Genomic DNA, 14,621 nt, shown 5'->3' on the forward strand with positions numbered 1-14,621 from the left:
CCCATATTTGTCCTTGAGACACAGAAGGAAGTAAAAGACGAGTGAAGAGTAATATCTTTAGCTGAATATATTGCAGCAGAAACCGTGTTATATTTTCAACATCTTTGCAAGAGGTGATGTGTGATGATGTCTGATGTGTGCCTATATGATAAGTGAGGCTTTGGAGCTGCGGGACTGGTTCATAGCTGCCGGACCTTATCCCAGTTTCTATAGTATGAAGCGGCTAGGAGTACTTCTACTTCCCCTGGAGTGGAAGCTAGTCCATCGCAGGTCACTCCACCGCAATTTGTCAGCTTTTCCCAACAATTCGCTGGTACCCATTTATACTCCTGAGTGGAGAGAAGCATTGTGTGAGAGCTAAGTGTCTTGCCCAAGAAAACAACACAGTGTCCCCGGCCAGGGCTTGAACCAGGACCGCTCGATCCGGGGACGAGCGCTCTAACCATGAGGCCACCGCCTCTCTATTTATATGATAAGTTGAGATTCAAATCAAATAAACTAGTCATAATTTTTGAAAGATTTTCAATCAAAAAAATGTGGACAATTCTGTCATCCCTTCTGGTAAAAATCAGTTCTCAAAGACCAATTAACTCACGATTTTACAAGCACACCGGCGCACTTGCAGCCTACACTCCATAAACAGGAGCACTGAGCTGCGGAACGTAGCCTGTCGCCAACTTAGTCTCAAAACGGACGAAAAGGCAGCAACTGTATTAACACGAGTTAACGACAGACTTATTATTTTGCATAGTAACTGTTATCACTCGTATCGGACTGGTTCCAGAACCACTTGAAAATTTATTTATTGAATACAGAATTTCTCACATTACACTCCTTGTACCCAATCACCGCGCTGTATCTGATCTTGCATCTTTCATGCTCTCTTACACCGACTTGTTTTACATTGATCTGCTAAAATTGAGTTTACTAGTTCAACTTAGGGTATTATATGGGACGCAACGAATCCGAAAATGTTAATTTTAGTAACAGCTCATATGAAGCCAAAGTGACCACATACATTTCTTACGAAATGCGCTATAAAAGTGCAAAATTGATTTGCACATCAAAGAATAGTATAAGAATTTGCAACAAATTCGACACAAAATGTGACACAAAGACAAATGAAAACGTAATAATGACAAACACTTAGTTAAAATAGCCTTTAAAGACATTGCTGATAAAGACGGACAAGACATGGTTGATATGGACAAGTTATATATCCATATAATTGACACATTAAACTGTTTCTTAATAGTTTCTTAGTAAGATCATCAATTTCGGCGACTGTCGCCTTTTAAAACGCTTGTTGTGTAAGATAAATTCCATGTTAAGTCAGCGCGGACACTTTGTGACTCTGCCCTAATCTCCTATTTCTCAGGCTAAATATGAGTGGTGTCACAAATGAAAGAGATCCTGCAATTCCGGGATCTCAGAATTTTTTAGATCGAGAAACAACATGGAAAGGATCTTGTAAGAGAGTTTTGTTTTCCCATTTTTATTTTTATTATTCTTGTTTTCTGTAAGGTTGTATCCTATATCAGGAAGGGAACCTCCTAGCACACACTCTTTAATTTCCGTTTTATCCTGCAGTTGACACTGATTGTGATTATTTGTTGGTAGGTACTTGGGAAACAATCAGTTGAACGACTTATCTGAGGATATTTTCCGCTACAATACCGAACTTTTGGACCTGTGAGTAGATCTCTTCGTGTAACTCTAGATTACCGTAACTAAATTCCCAACTAGCCAATCAAAAGCTGTGTCTCCTGTCTTGATATCCTGAGAGATCAAGTCACTGACTTGATATGGCTACAATATCAGGTCATTTGGCCGAATTTGGGTACGGTAAATACCTAATCGTTCCTTTCTGGTACGCTTTGGCGGCATATCAGGCTGGTTTGGTCTCGCCATGGGTATTTCGGCTGGACTACCTCTCGCAAAAGTACGTACCATGGTTCGGCCAAACTCACCTGGTATGCCGCTGCACGCAATTTAAGAAAGTAAGTAAAAGAATACTTTGGCAGGTAACAAGTCCGCCTGTTGAACGGCCACAGAACAAGCAACGGCGTGGAGTTCTGTATCCACTGCACTCGAAGATAAATGTAAACCTTTTTTTATGAACCACTAGATAGACGCGAGAATCCAAACTTTATTTTCACTAAGGTGGACGTCAGCGACGTTTTCTTCCTTTTAAAGTTTCGGTGTTGACAATAAGAATGCCACTCTTGTCTTCGAAGCAGTGTCCAATCGTTTTTCCAAGGTGTACTGTCTATATATTTCTTTAATCTCTCGCGTTCAATTTGGTGAAACTAAACTCTTTGGCTCTCTTAATTTTGTAATGTGTATTTTCTGTGAAGGTTGGACATCAATTACGACGTAGAAAACTAGTAGAGCCCTACAATTCGAAGAAAAAAACTTGAATAAATCAAGTGAAGACAAGAGAGAATCTACACTGCCTTCTTCGTTTACAACACCATTGACATTAGAAGCCTTTCCACAAACGTAGTCTAGTTCAGGGTCGCTGACACCGTTTTGCTTCGAATAGTCCATTTCGGCTGCTAAAATTAACAGCGCTTTTTAGTTAACTTTTGGTACAAACAAAGTTTACCATGAGGATGTGCAGGTGTGAAACAGTAAATTTAAAGAATAATTTTGTTTCAGTCGGGTGAGGTCAACGTCCAGCGCTCTGATCTACTCTGATTGGTTAGGTGAGAGCAAAGTGTACAGAGCAAACTTAGTCATGCAAAGAAAACTTATGTGTGTAACAGAAACCGTAATGACACAACACTGTTCAATTGTCTTTCCCTTCAAAATTCGAAACATGTAAAGAACAGACGGAAAATATGCAATACTGATTGAGAAGCTCTCACGATTTCCTTCCATGCATACATGTCCTCTCAGGTCATGATTTGTTGTGGTTGAAAAGGTCCTTTCAAGAGCTAAGAAAATTTCCTTTGGAATGTCACGGATAAACTCCAAATACCAAGGTCTCTTAATTCGCCGACGAGCTGACAGCCTCCTGTAGATTAAATCCAACTATGTACAGGTCTCGTCTTTTAACTCTGCTCCTGCGGTGAGTGATGATGATTCACAGAAAATGGAAAAAGGATCTTTCCCTCGAGCACGTTGTTCGTAAAGACCTCTTAATCTTTTTGCCTCCTGTTTAACAAAGAAATGCGAAGTTTTCCCCCAGGTCAGTGCATTCTATGAAACAATTGACAGCTGACTCAACAGCTTCTCTGTTTCGTCGCTTACCTCGTCACTGGATTCTTGTAGCTCTTCTGTGTCAACACGAGTCATTTCTTCGAGAACATCTTCAAATGGCACAGAAGCCGCCGTTTTGAAATTTGTTTTCAATTTTTATGCGCGCGTCCGTTAATCCGAGATGCAATCACCCCGGCATTTTTGTTGGCGTGTGTGCCCAGGGGGATTGATCGGATACCGAATTTGTGACATTACATTCTTTGTACCTAATCAGCTGCATCTGATCTTGCAACTTTTATGCTCTCTTACACCGACTTGTTATACCAACTGATCGCTAAAATTGAGTTTACTAGTTCAACTACGTTATCATATAGGGTACAACGAATCCGAAAATGTTAATTTTAGTGGCAGGTCATATGAAGCAAAAGTGACCACATACCTTCTTACGAAATGCGCAGAAAAAGTGCAAAGTTGGTTTGGGCATCAAAGAGTAGTATAGGAATTTTTTAACAAATTCGACACAAAATGTGACACAAAGACAAATGTACGCGTAATAATCACAAACAGTTAGTTAAAATACCCTTTGAAGACGGACAAGACATAGTTGATATGGACAAGTTATTTATCCGTATAATTGACACATTAAACTGTTTCTTAATAGTTTCTTAGTAAGATTATCAATTTCGGCGATTGTCCCTTTTTAAGTGCACCTGCCTGAGAGCATTGAGAATCGTGCGACAGCGACTATTTTGGCACATTGCTCATATTTTGCCTCAAGATACCCTTTGGTGAACTGTTTTCAAAACTAATAATTTTAAGTTCCAGCGCTTTTTTGTTTTTGAAAAAAATTCGAAAGTTTGAAAATGCGGTCAAAGTGCGTTTTCCGCCCAATGGAATGCCCCAAATAACACGAAAAGACGAAGCGTTCGTAAAATCTTGAAATTCAATCAAGTACTGTTAAATTTTGCTCAGATATAGAATAGCTCTATTATTTTAAGGTTTCAAGCCATTCAAAAAACATTTCCGGCGACCGGTTAACGAGAGGCAAAATATTGGCTATTTTTGACTGGATAAAACCCTCTCTGGTACCTAATTATTTCAGAATCTAACTCTACAGCTGAAAAGATTTGTCTTTTAACTGTTTTTCTGCCAAATCTCAAGGTCGGACTCGAACTGGTTCCCTTTGAAAAAAACTGGAATCTACGAACGATGTTCAGCACATCTTTCAAAATATCTGTCTACATTTCGACGTAAAGAAAGACCGAAACCTTAATGTTCGCTGCTTTTTACATTTGAGTGACTGGATTATCGTTATTTCTGAGCAACTTACGAAATAAAACGCTAAAATATATATTTATCGTGTGATTATTACCTTGAGATTATAAGATAAGTTGTTGTGGGAAACTATTTTAAAATGACACGGCGACTTGTTATGTAAACATTGCGGAAATGGTCGTCTTTTCTCGGATGTATTTTCAACTTTATGAATGCATTTCAGAACTGTACGGATCCGCAAATGATCCCAGGACCGCAAATGATCCCGGACCGCAAATGATCCCCAAATTGGACCGCAAATGATCCCGGACCGGAAATGATCCCCGATAGGCACCGCAAATGATCCCGACTAAAAAATACCGAATGGCATGGATGGTGGGATGGTGTGGATAGGCAATTGGCGTACGTGAATACCGATGCTTTTATTAAAGCCATTTTACAATTATAATCAAGAGAAAATGAGGCTTACAACTTGCTTTTTTTTTTTCATATTTTCGACTAAATTTTGTTGCTAACTACGATGTTATGAATATCACCACTCAACCATCAAAACGCGACTTGGCTTGCATTTCTTTGCAATTCTCAGTAAAATTATGATCAGTGCAACATACGCTACATATCCTCCTTTGTTAAACACTGATATTTCGGTGTTATAGTTAAATCACATTTTATCAGCCACTAACGCCACTCGTCTAAAGTTTTAAACTAAAATCTAACCACGAAGCAACTATTAAGGAAGACGCTGTCACATGAGTAGACCTACAAGCCTATCGCTTCATCACTCTGTGAAACACCTAGTGTATAGCACTGGAAATTTGAACAAATTTATTTGGTCGTATTTTGGCTTTAATTCCTCCGAAATGACTACTTGAGTATTCTAAGAAGCCAAAATTCCAAGCTATAGTTATGAAGTTCAGCTTCATGACCAAGGAAGGCCAAGGCTTGCGCTTAGTTTTGACAAGTTAGCTGTTTGATAGATGTTTGATACTATCCCCCCCCCCCCGGTATTTCGAGAATGTTTACAAGTATGTGTTTTTCTAAGAATTCTAATTCAATAGGTCAGGCATAAGAGGCGGTATATTTCCATCTGTTTACAATTAGCGTGCTTCGTTTGGAAACCAGAGCATTTTGAATTTCAGGGTTATGGAGGTTGCGTGACACAAGGCTACTATCGAGTTTGTTGAAAAATATATACTTATCTCATGATTTTGAGCCTTTTTGGAAGTTAGAGCATCAGGAAAAGTGCTTATGTAAATGCTTGTTTGTTTAGTGCTGGTGATCAGTCGCCTTGAAACCCAAAGTAAGTTCTAGATGTTTACACTATATTCCGGCTGCCATATTGGTGTACCACGGATGTATACCAACGTGCCGTTTTCTTACTGGGCTCTGTAAATTTCTGGGAAACATTTACTACGAATTTCTGAAGTTTGGGGAAACGCGCAGGCCTAAAACTTGGAGAAGTGTCTTAATTAGTTATCTTCTATAGCGTACATCGCACTGTCTTAGCTTTTTCCATTGGTTGGTTTTCGAGTTATTATTATTTTTTATTGCGTGACAGTGAAAACGATCTGAACCGTTCGAAGAAAAAAAACAGCAACTGTGGAATTTTTTTTTTTTTGTAAAATGATAAAACAAGTTTTTTAGTTCATAATTGTTGTATATGTTCCCACCTTCCTCTGATTTAAATCCATGCCATTCCTTATTTTTTGATCGGGATCATTTGCGGTCCAATATGGGGATCATTTCCGGTCCGGGGTCATTTCTGGTTCAATTTGGGGATCATTTCCGGTCCGGGATCATTTGCGGTCCCGGGATCATTTGCGGACCCGTACAGAACTCTCCAAACAAGATTTGGTAAAAGATAACATCTCATCAGTGTCTAACAGCGCTTAGTTTACGCGCAATGGTGTAAATTTATTTGTTATTTCTCATTTTCCGACTGGACTGTAATTTGATCTAATTTCACCTTTTACCTGCAACTTCCCGATCCCACGCAAACCACGCACAGTCATATAAATATATTTCTAAAATAAACACAAAATACGCACCAAAACCCGTTTTCCCATCTACTTGCTATCGCTCCAGCTTTCAGCTAGCATTAAAGCATCCGTTGTAGGAACCAGACGTGTTTGAAATCTTCCTGAAAGGTCAGTTTATTTACAAAGTAACACAACAGCCAAGTCACGTGCACACCAAAGTGTGGTAAAATTATTGGCTACATGGAACTGGAAAACCAGGAACATATGAGACCAGTCCTGCTGGTGGCTTAGCTGTGCCATTTTGTGCCCCTAAGTGTTTGTATTTTTCACATGGCATTTTTCTGTAGCTACATTACGCTGCAAGGTAGGTCCAGCGTTTGCGGACAATCGAGCGACTATCCAGGACACCCCGAGTGCGTTAGCCTAAAAGACTGCACGAGAGATGTCAGCAGTCATTTGGCAAGCTTCAAACTAAGCGGGGATGAGGGTATTAATACAGAGATGAAGTTACTGTTGGCGAGAGCTGGTGAGTGGTGTCATTTATGCTATTTTTGAACCGGTAGTGCCCACATACAGATGAGATGTTTAGCTAAATGCTGTCAATGTTTTAGGTGTGTTTAAAGTGGAAGAAGAGCACGAGTTGCTTAATATTTGTCCGCACCACAGAGCCGTTTATTGTATCCGTTGGAGGACAGGAAAATCTGTCTGCACAGTCCCTGCAGAGATGGCCGCCCACAAATCAGCGAATGCTAAAGAATTTACCGAGTGAATAGCCACCAATGAGCAGTAATTTTTGAGGAAACCACGATTCTCATTCCAATTGGATCGCGTGAGTTGTTTTATTTTTATCAGTTGCATATAGCCTAAAATGTTTACCAGATCTCGTACAAGTAGTTATACATATCCATGTAACTGTTCCTATTTCGGAACCATGAGGGGTGAAACGGACTGGCCTGTGAAGTAATCGCAAAGGGAAATAAGGCAAGGGATCGCGCGACAGAATGGAACAGTTATTTCTGTGGTCTTGAAGTCACTCTGATTTCGTAAGAGCTTTTTCGAGTTATTTTAATTGGCTGAGAAAATTCGCATTGTCCTCGAGCAGTATATTTTTCGGCAAGAAGTGAGAGGTTTATTGGTTCACTTTTTCAGCAATTTGCAAACAGTGTAAAGAGTTCGTGAGCAAACAGCTGTTGGAAAACAAGTCACTGCCGGACCAGAAGTCAGAAGCCTGTGGAACACCTTTGGCTGCGCCTGCGGTTGAACAAGCTGTACTACATGTTGAGTCATCTCAAGAACAATCCACGGTAAGAAGCTGACTAATTTTGCGCCGGGTGTTAATTTAATCATGCCAGCCCAAAACCCACCCCAACACCATCGCACACACTTCACAACATACACCCACATACCAAAAAGAAAATAAATACGCTTTTTAGTTACTATTGAAATTATTTTTACTTATAGCAGACACTGGTGGAAAAGGATCCCTCGGACAGCGATGTTTCATCTGAAGATCTGGCGGCAGAATTATCAAGGCTTGCAATTGACGATGAGACTTTCCTTCGTCCAGATACAAATAGCATTGTTTCAAGCACGAGCGAGGAAACGCAAGCTGTGAAGGCAACGTCGGTGGTACCTCGAGAAAGGTTGAATGAGTATTTACTCTCCGACGGTATCGCTCCGATAGTTCAACCCTGGCTTGAGTGGGAACAAGTCTCTGACAGAACCAAGCAACGATACACCAAAAGAACGGCAGAGATCGTGTCCTCCGTCCTCCGCACAGTCAACCCGAAAGACGCAGGTTCTCTTTGGCAGGCCACTGTCTCGTCTGCTGCCATGAAGAAGGCCCTTGGTCTAGAAGACTTATCGCAGCCGTCAAAAGACTACCTCGAGGCTTTGGCAGAGGCTTACGGCAATGCAAATGGCTGGGACACGAGAAGGCAGATTCTGTCCATTATGGCAGGTCTTGCCAGGTAAAAGGCCATCTCAGTGTTTATACCAGGCTTGTCGAGATATCACTGCACCATAGCCAACCTTCATCGCCTGCAGTTTGGGCGCGGCGCTTCCATGACCTACCAACCATTAGTGAGAGTAAGAGTTGAGCGGCAGCAGTTGGACCATTTTCTGTCCTTCATTACGAGTCCTCATTTAGTCCAAGATCTGCCTTTTGGACAGAAATGCTGACGCTTTCCTCAGGAAAAACTATTGAAATACCGAACGTCATCCGTACGCTTATTCCACAGAACATAGCGGGCCAGTACGAACAGTGCTGCGATGAGACGGGATTCGAGCCCTTCAGCGAGCGTACCATGTTGCGGATACTAGCAGAGTGCAAAGCTTCAGTGCGCAAGTCTCTTCAATGGCTTGATTACTTTGCCGCAGAAGGTGCTCGCGCTTTTGAAGACCTTGAATCCTTAGTGCGCCAGGTTAGGGAACTCGGGCTGGGAAAGGAATCAGATGCCATTGACACCCAATCCTTGAAGACTGCCAAATTGTATCTTAAAGGCGATCTCAAGCTAATAGTTGTTTTTTTTTTGAAGACGTACGCGAGCAGTGCGAAAACCTAGATTCTACGCTTACCGCCATTTCAGAAGCCGTAGCTAGGGCGGCGTTTCACACGGAAGACGACAGAGACGAAGCTGTATATCTTACCAATCACGCCACGTTTGCCATCCAGTCATAGGAATGTCATTTGTTACGATTGGCACACCAAGACCAGGCTCGCGTGGATGTCATCGTTGCCCTCAACCAAGAAACGGTTTTCATTGTAAACGACTGGGCAATGAAGTTCTTGCCGCAGAGGTACCGAGAGTCCCAAGCAGACTGGTTTGGAAAGCGTGCTATATCCTGGCACATATCAGTCGCATACCGACGGGTAGAAGCGGTCCTACAGTAGCAAGGGTTCATCCACGTCATCCAGTCATGTAGGCAGGGAAGCTCTGCAGTCGTAGCCACCATGCACCACGTTCTAACCATACTTAAGCAGGAGCACTCGGAAATCAACACGGCCTTTTTTCGTCAGGATAAGACCGGGTGCTACCATTCTTCTCGCACAATCCTGGCGTGTTGACATATGGGAACACGTTGCGGAATTTGGGTGGCACGCATTGATTTTAGCAATCCACAAGAGGGTAAAGGTGCGGCAGGTCGATTGGCTGCGTCACGCAAATTCCATATCAGGGCATACATAAATGAAGGACACGACGTGTGCACTGCAAATGACATGAAAATTGCATTGATTTCTCATGGAGGATTGGAGGAAGTCCGAGTGGTTTCCATGGACACCATTGCCGAGACGCAAGACACGGCCCAGACAGTAGCAAGTATCACAAAGCTGAACAACTTTGAGTTTACTTCAACAGATACCGTTACTTGTTGGCGTGCATTTGGTGTCGGTCCTGGTGATGTAATCAAACTGGATGTATCGTCTTTTAGGTCTTTTGGTGAGTAGCCAAATATTGTAGACATAATGTCACGATTTGTTCTACGGACTGACAAACTCTCTTATTTTGCCGTTACTACGGTGTTCTTCACAATTCGACCTTAATTAGATACAATAACGAGTGCGGAAACCTCCCTGATTAATAGTGGTAGGTACAGAGGGAGTGAGGGATGGGTAATGCTTTTCAGTAGTACCTCTTCAACACCTGTTATTACCAATAACAATAACTGCATTGTAACTTGTTCCTAGATTGAAATATAATGTGGATGTGTGTCTCATCATGTTTCAGAACCTAGTCAGAGCGGACTAGTGGCAGCATTTTCCCCGGGAGACTTCAAACCTTTGGGCAACAAGTCGACCAAAGCCACAACTCCTGAAGCCAGCGCGGAGGAAATGCAGAACGTCAATCCAGAGGAGAGCAACAAAGTTGCTGGGGTTTATTCATGTCCCCAGGATGGGTGCGTGCGCATCTTTCAACAGGTATCGGCGCTTGAAAAGCACTTGTCCCTCGAGAAATGCACACGGTCCCCTGAGGGACATACTGTGATAGATCTAGCCAAAATGGGTTACAAGTCAGCCCTGGAGGAGGGCGTTGGCGTTTTACCAACCCTAAAAACCTCAACGCTTTCCCAGGATTACCCTATTGCAGCTGCCAAGGAGGGATGGGCTCTAAGAGCTGTCAAAAAAAGCTTATCGGTTCAGCGATAAACAAAAGTCCTACCTTTTGGCTAAATTTCGTATCGGCCAAACAACAGGCCGAAAGCTCGATGCGGAGGTCGTTGCTCGTGAAATGCGCCGTGCTCGTGGTGCTGACTGTCTGCGCCTTTTCCAGTCATCAGAACTCCTTACAGCCTCGCAGATCGCCTCTTACTTTTCACGTCTTAATGCTGGCGCTCGCCAGCAAGATATGAATGAGTTAGATATCCAGGCACCAGAAGAGGAGACAAATTTCACTGGCGCCAGAGACGTGGCGGCCACAGCAAGCCAGATCCAGCATCCCATTATTGTATGACCAGTTCCATCTTTCCTCAATGGTGAAAGGTGATACCTTGAAGATGCTCAAGTTATCAATGCTGCAGCGTGTATGCGAGGGCCTGGGTCTAGATGTACCACAACCTCCCGTGCGCAGGAGAGCTCCGTACATGGAACTACTAAAGGACATAACACAGAACTGTTCTTGTCAACAATGAACAAACCTTACGATCCAAAAGGACTGTACTGAGGCCTGTTTACAAGAAGGGAGGGTACCGTATCAGTAGGGTTATCAGTAGGGTTTAGCGACAGTAGCAACAAACATATCGGAAACTTAAGCGCCAAACTAAATATAAACAATTTTGGTGATTAATTGTTGATCGTCAGTGTGTAGAACATATTTTGTTTCATGGAATTTAAATTAAGTTGTTCAGATAGCTGAGTTGTACCTATCCGAGTCTTTACAAGGACAACATATAACCCAGATGCAAGGGTAACATTCACGCTCAGCTAGGGTTTGTCATGGTAGCGCATTCTGGCTGCCTGATAAGCACGCCGATACAAAACAACAAACTTTCGAGTGCTAGAGAAGTCTTATTGTTAGGATAACTGTGGCATTAGGGTTACCCTTCCTTTTTGCTCACAGACCCCTACGACGCCGACCACTCCCCTCTCGCTTGCCGCCAAAAACAATGTGTGAAAAATGGGCAGCAAAAGTTTGGCCACAATTTGTATTTTGCCTGTAAAATACTAAGATAACCGTGACACCTGGAAATAAGCGAGGTTGTATTTGATTTTACAGTATTTGAGAATACTGCTAACTTAAGCTCACTTGTCTGCTAACTCGACTTTTACATTGACAACAGATATAGTATCCCGTCTCCGCATGCGTGACTCAAAGGAGTGTTGCGTTACTACGGGTCTCTCCCGTTTCAACACCAAAACCACCGTCATAAAATGTCAGTTATCCTTGGTGGTAAAGGTACTTGATTCGAGAAAAATATGGCTTCAGAGGCTGCTTGCGGTGTCATTGGGGTAGGTTCGAGCTGTTGGTATGTATTGCGTTCACTTTGGATCTGAACATAAGCTCCGCACGATGAGCCGAGTTGTTTGTAAATATTAAGCCGGCGGAATTAATATTTCCTATAATATTGAGCATAAAACTACAAGAGTCACAAGCGAAATTAACCTGTTCAGCTCCTGAAAATTGTCTTATAAAATCATAAATTATACGCTAATAAGGATATAATGCTGTTGTTTTCGTTGCAACTTATTCAGGAACGTTTGCGACAAGTATGTTTGTGTACTCTTGTCCCATGTGAAATCGACAGATTATGTGTTGACAACTGGTTTTCAAATTTTATCATTGTTTTAATTTTTTTCACTCGCAGGGTTTGCACCTTGGTAATGTGTATTTTCTGTGAAGGTTGGACATAAATTACGGCGTAGAAAACTAGTGGAGCCCTACAATTCGAAGAAAAAAACTTGAATAAATCAAGTGAAGACAGAAGAGAATCTACACTGCCTTCTTCGTTTACAAAACCGTTGACATTACAAGCCTTTCCATAAACGTAGTCTAGTTCAGGGTCGCTGACGCCGTTTTCCTTCGAATAGTCCATTTCGGCTGCTAAAATTAACAGCGTTTTTTGGTTAAGTTTTGGTACAAACAAAGTTTACCATGAAGATATGTTGGTGTGAAACAGTAAATTTAAAGAATAATTTTGTTTCAGTCGGTTGGGGTCAATGTCCAGCGCTCTGATCTACTCTGATTGGTTAGGTGAGAGCAAAGTGTACAGAGCAAACTTAGTCATGCTAAGAAAACTTATGTGTGTAACAGAAACCGTAATGACACAACACTGTTCAGTTGTCTTTCCTGTCAAAATTCGAAACATGTAAAGAACAGACGGAAAATATGCAATACTGATTGAGAAGCTCTCACGATTTCCTTCCATGCATACATGTCCTCTCAGGTCATGATTTGTTGTGGTTGAAAAGGTCCTTTCAAGAGCTAAGAAAATTTCCTTTGGAATGTCACGGATAAACTCCAAATACCAAGGTCTCTTAATTCGCCGACGAGCTGACAGCCTCCTGTAGATTAAATCCAACTATGTACAGGTCTCGTCTTTTAACTCTGCTCCTGCGGTGAGTGATGATGATTCACAGAAAATGGAAAAAGGATCTTTCCCTCGAGCACGTTGTTCGTAAAGACCTCTTAATCTTTTTGCCTCTTGTTTAACAAAAAATTGCAAAATTTTCCCCCAGGTCACTACATTCTATGAAACAATTGACCGCTGACTCAACAGCTTCTCTGTTTTGTCGCTTACCTCGTCACTGGATTCTTGTATCTCTTCTGTGTCAATATGAGTCATTTTTTCGATTCATCTTCAAATGGCACAGAAGCCGCCGTTTTGAAATTTGTTTTCAATTTTTATACGCGCGTCCGTTGATCCGAGATGTAATCACCCCGGCATATACCAACTGATGGCTAAAATTGAGTTTACTAGTTCAACTAGGTTATCATATGGGGTACAACGAATCCGAAAACGTTAATTTTTTAGTGGCAGGTCATATGAAGCGAAAATGACCACATACATTTCTTACGGAATGCGCAGAAAAAGTGCAAAGTTGATTTGGGCATCATCCACTCTGACTAGTTAAGTGAGAGCAAAGCGTGCAGAGCAAACTTAGTGATGCAAAAACACCCATGTGTGTTACAGAAACCGTAAGGACGCAAAACTTTTTAATTGTCTTTCCTGTCAAAATTCGAAGCATGTAAAGAACAGACGGAAAATATGCAATACTGATTGAGAAGCCCTTATGATTTTCTTGCATGCATACATTTCCCCTCAGGTCATGATTTGTTGTGGTCGAAAACGCCCTTTTAAGAGAGAAGAAATTTGCTTTAGAATGTCACAGGTAAACTCCAAATACTTTACGTTTCGTATGTTTCAAGTTAATGAATTTTGTTTTCCAAAATGCGTTTTATTGTCATGTTTGTCACCGCAGTTTGTGTGTTATTTCTTATTAAGCTACGATGGCCAAAGGAAAAGAGCATTTACGATAAGGTAGAAACTGGTTATGATTTATTGGATGGAGGAAAACGCACTCACCAAATGCTGAATTGTTCATATTCACACTGGTTTGCTTACGGCTGTCTTTTATTTTATGGTTGGGCAACTCTATTATAATATCTACAGAAGTCACATTTTATAATTAAATTTTCGGAGATTTGGCTCCGTGTTCCATACTTGGTGGTTACTTACAATTTCTATTTTCCTTTAAATGAGTAGAGAAAAACTCGTTAATAGTTAAAAAAAATTTCTAAGTGTCGCGAAAATGGCAACGTTTGTTTACGAAACAGACAACTGCTTAGCCTTCGGCAAAGTAAACATTGGTGAATATCAAGGACTACAAAATGACGGATTAAAACATCAAAACATAGACGCAATTGTTTGTTTGGTTACACGTATGCAGCCGTAGTTTCTTTTTCTTTTTCTTGTTCAATTAACTTTGTTTAACACTAACAGACCAAAAAAAAGAAAAAAAAAAAAAAAACACTACTTACAATGAGAAAAACTTACAATACAATGCGACAGCACAACATTTATCTACTACTTACTTGGTTATAGTTACAGTACTTACATTCCAGCAAACTTTTTCCCCTCCCCCTATTTTATGCATATGATATTATTTAGGCACGATTAACCCCTTTTAGAATTTTTACAATAATCTCTTTGATTTCTACCGTGCTT

At 41.3% G+C, this 14,621-nt stretch overlaps 1 pseudogene; it reads left to right on the forward strand.

Annotated features, from left to right (window-relative positions):
• The first annotated feature begins 7,939 nt into the window (after window positions 1–7,939).
• On the forward strand, window positions 7,940–11,147 carry LOC149105373 (uncharacterized; annotated as a pseudogene).
• Window positions 11,148–14,621: the final 3,474 nt, after the last annotated feature.

Source organism: Orbicella faveolata, unplaced genomic scaffold (assembly GCF_042242905.1).
Source record: "Orbicella faveolata isolate gen_17 unplaced genomic scaffold, um_ofav_v1 contig_34, whole genome shotgun sequence".
NCBI lineage: Eukaryota > Metazoa > Cnidaria > Anthozoa > Scleractinia > Merulinidae > Orbicella > Orbicella faveolata.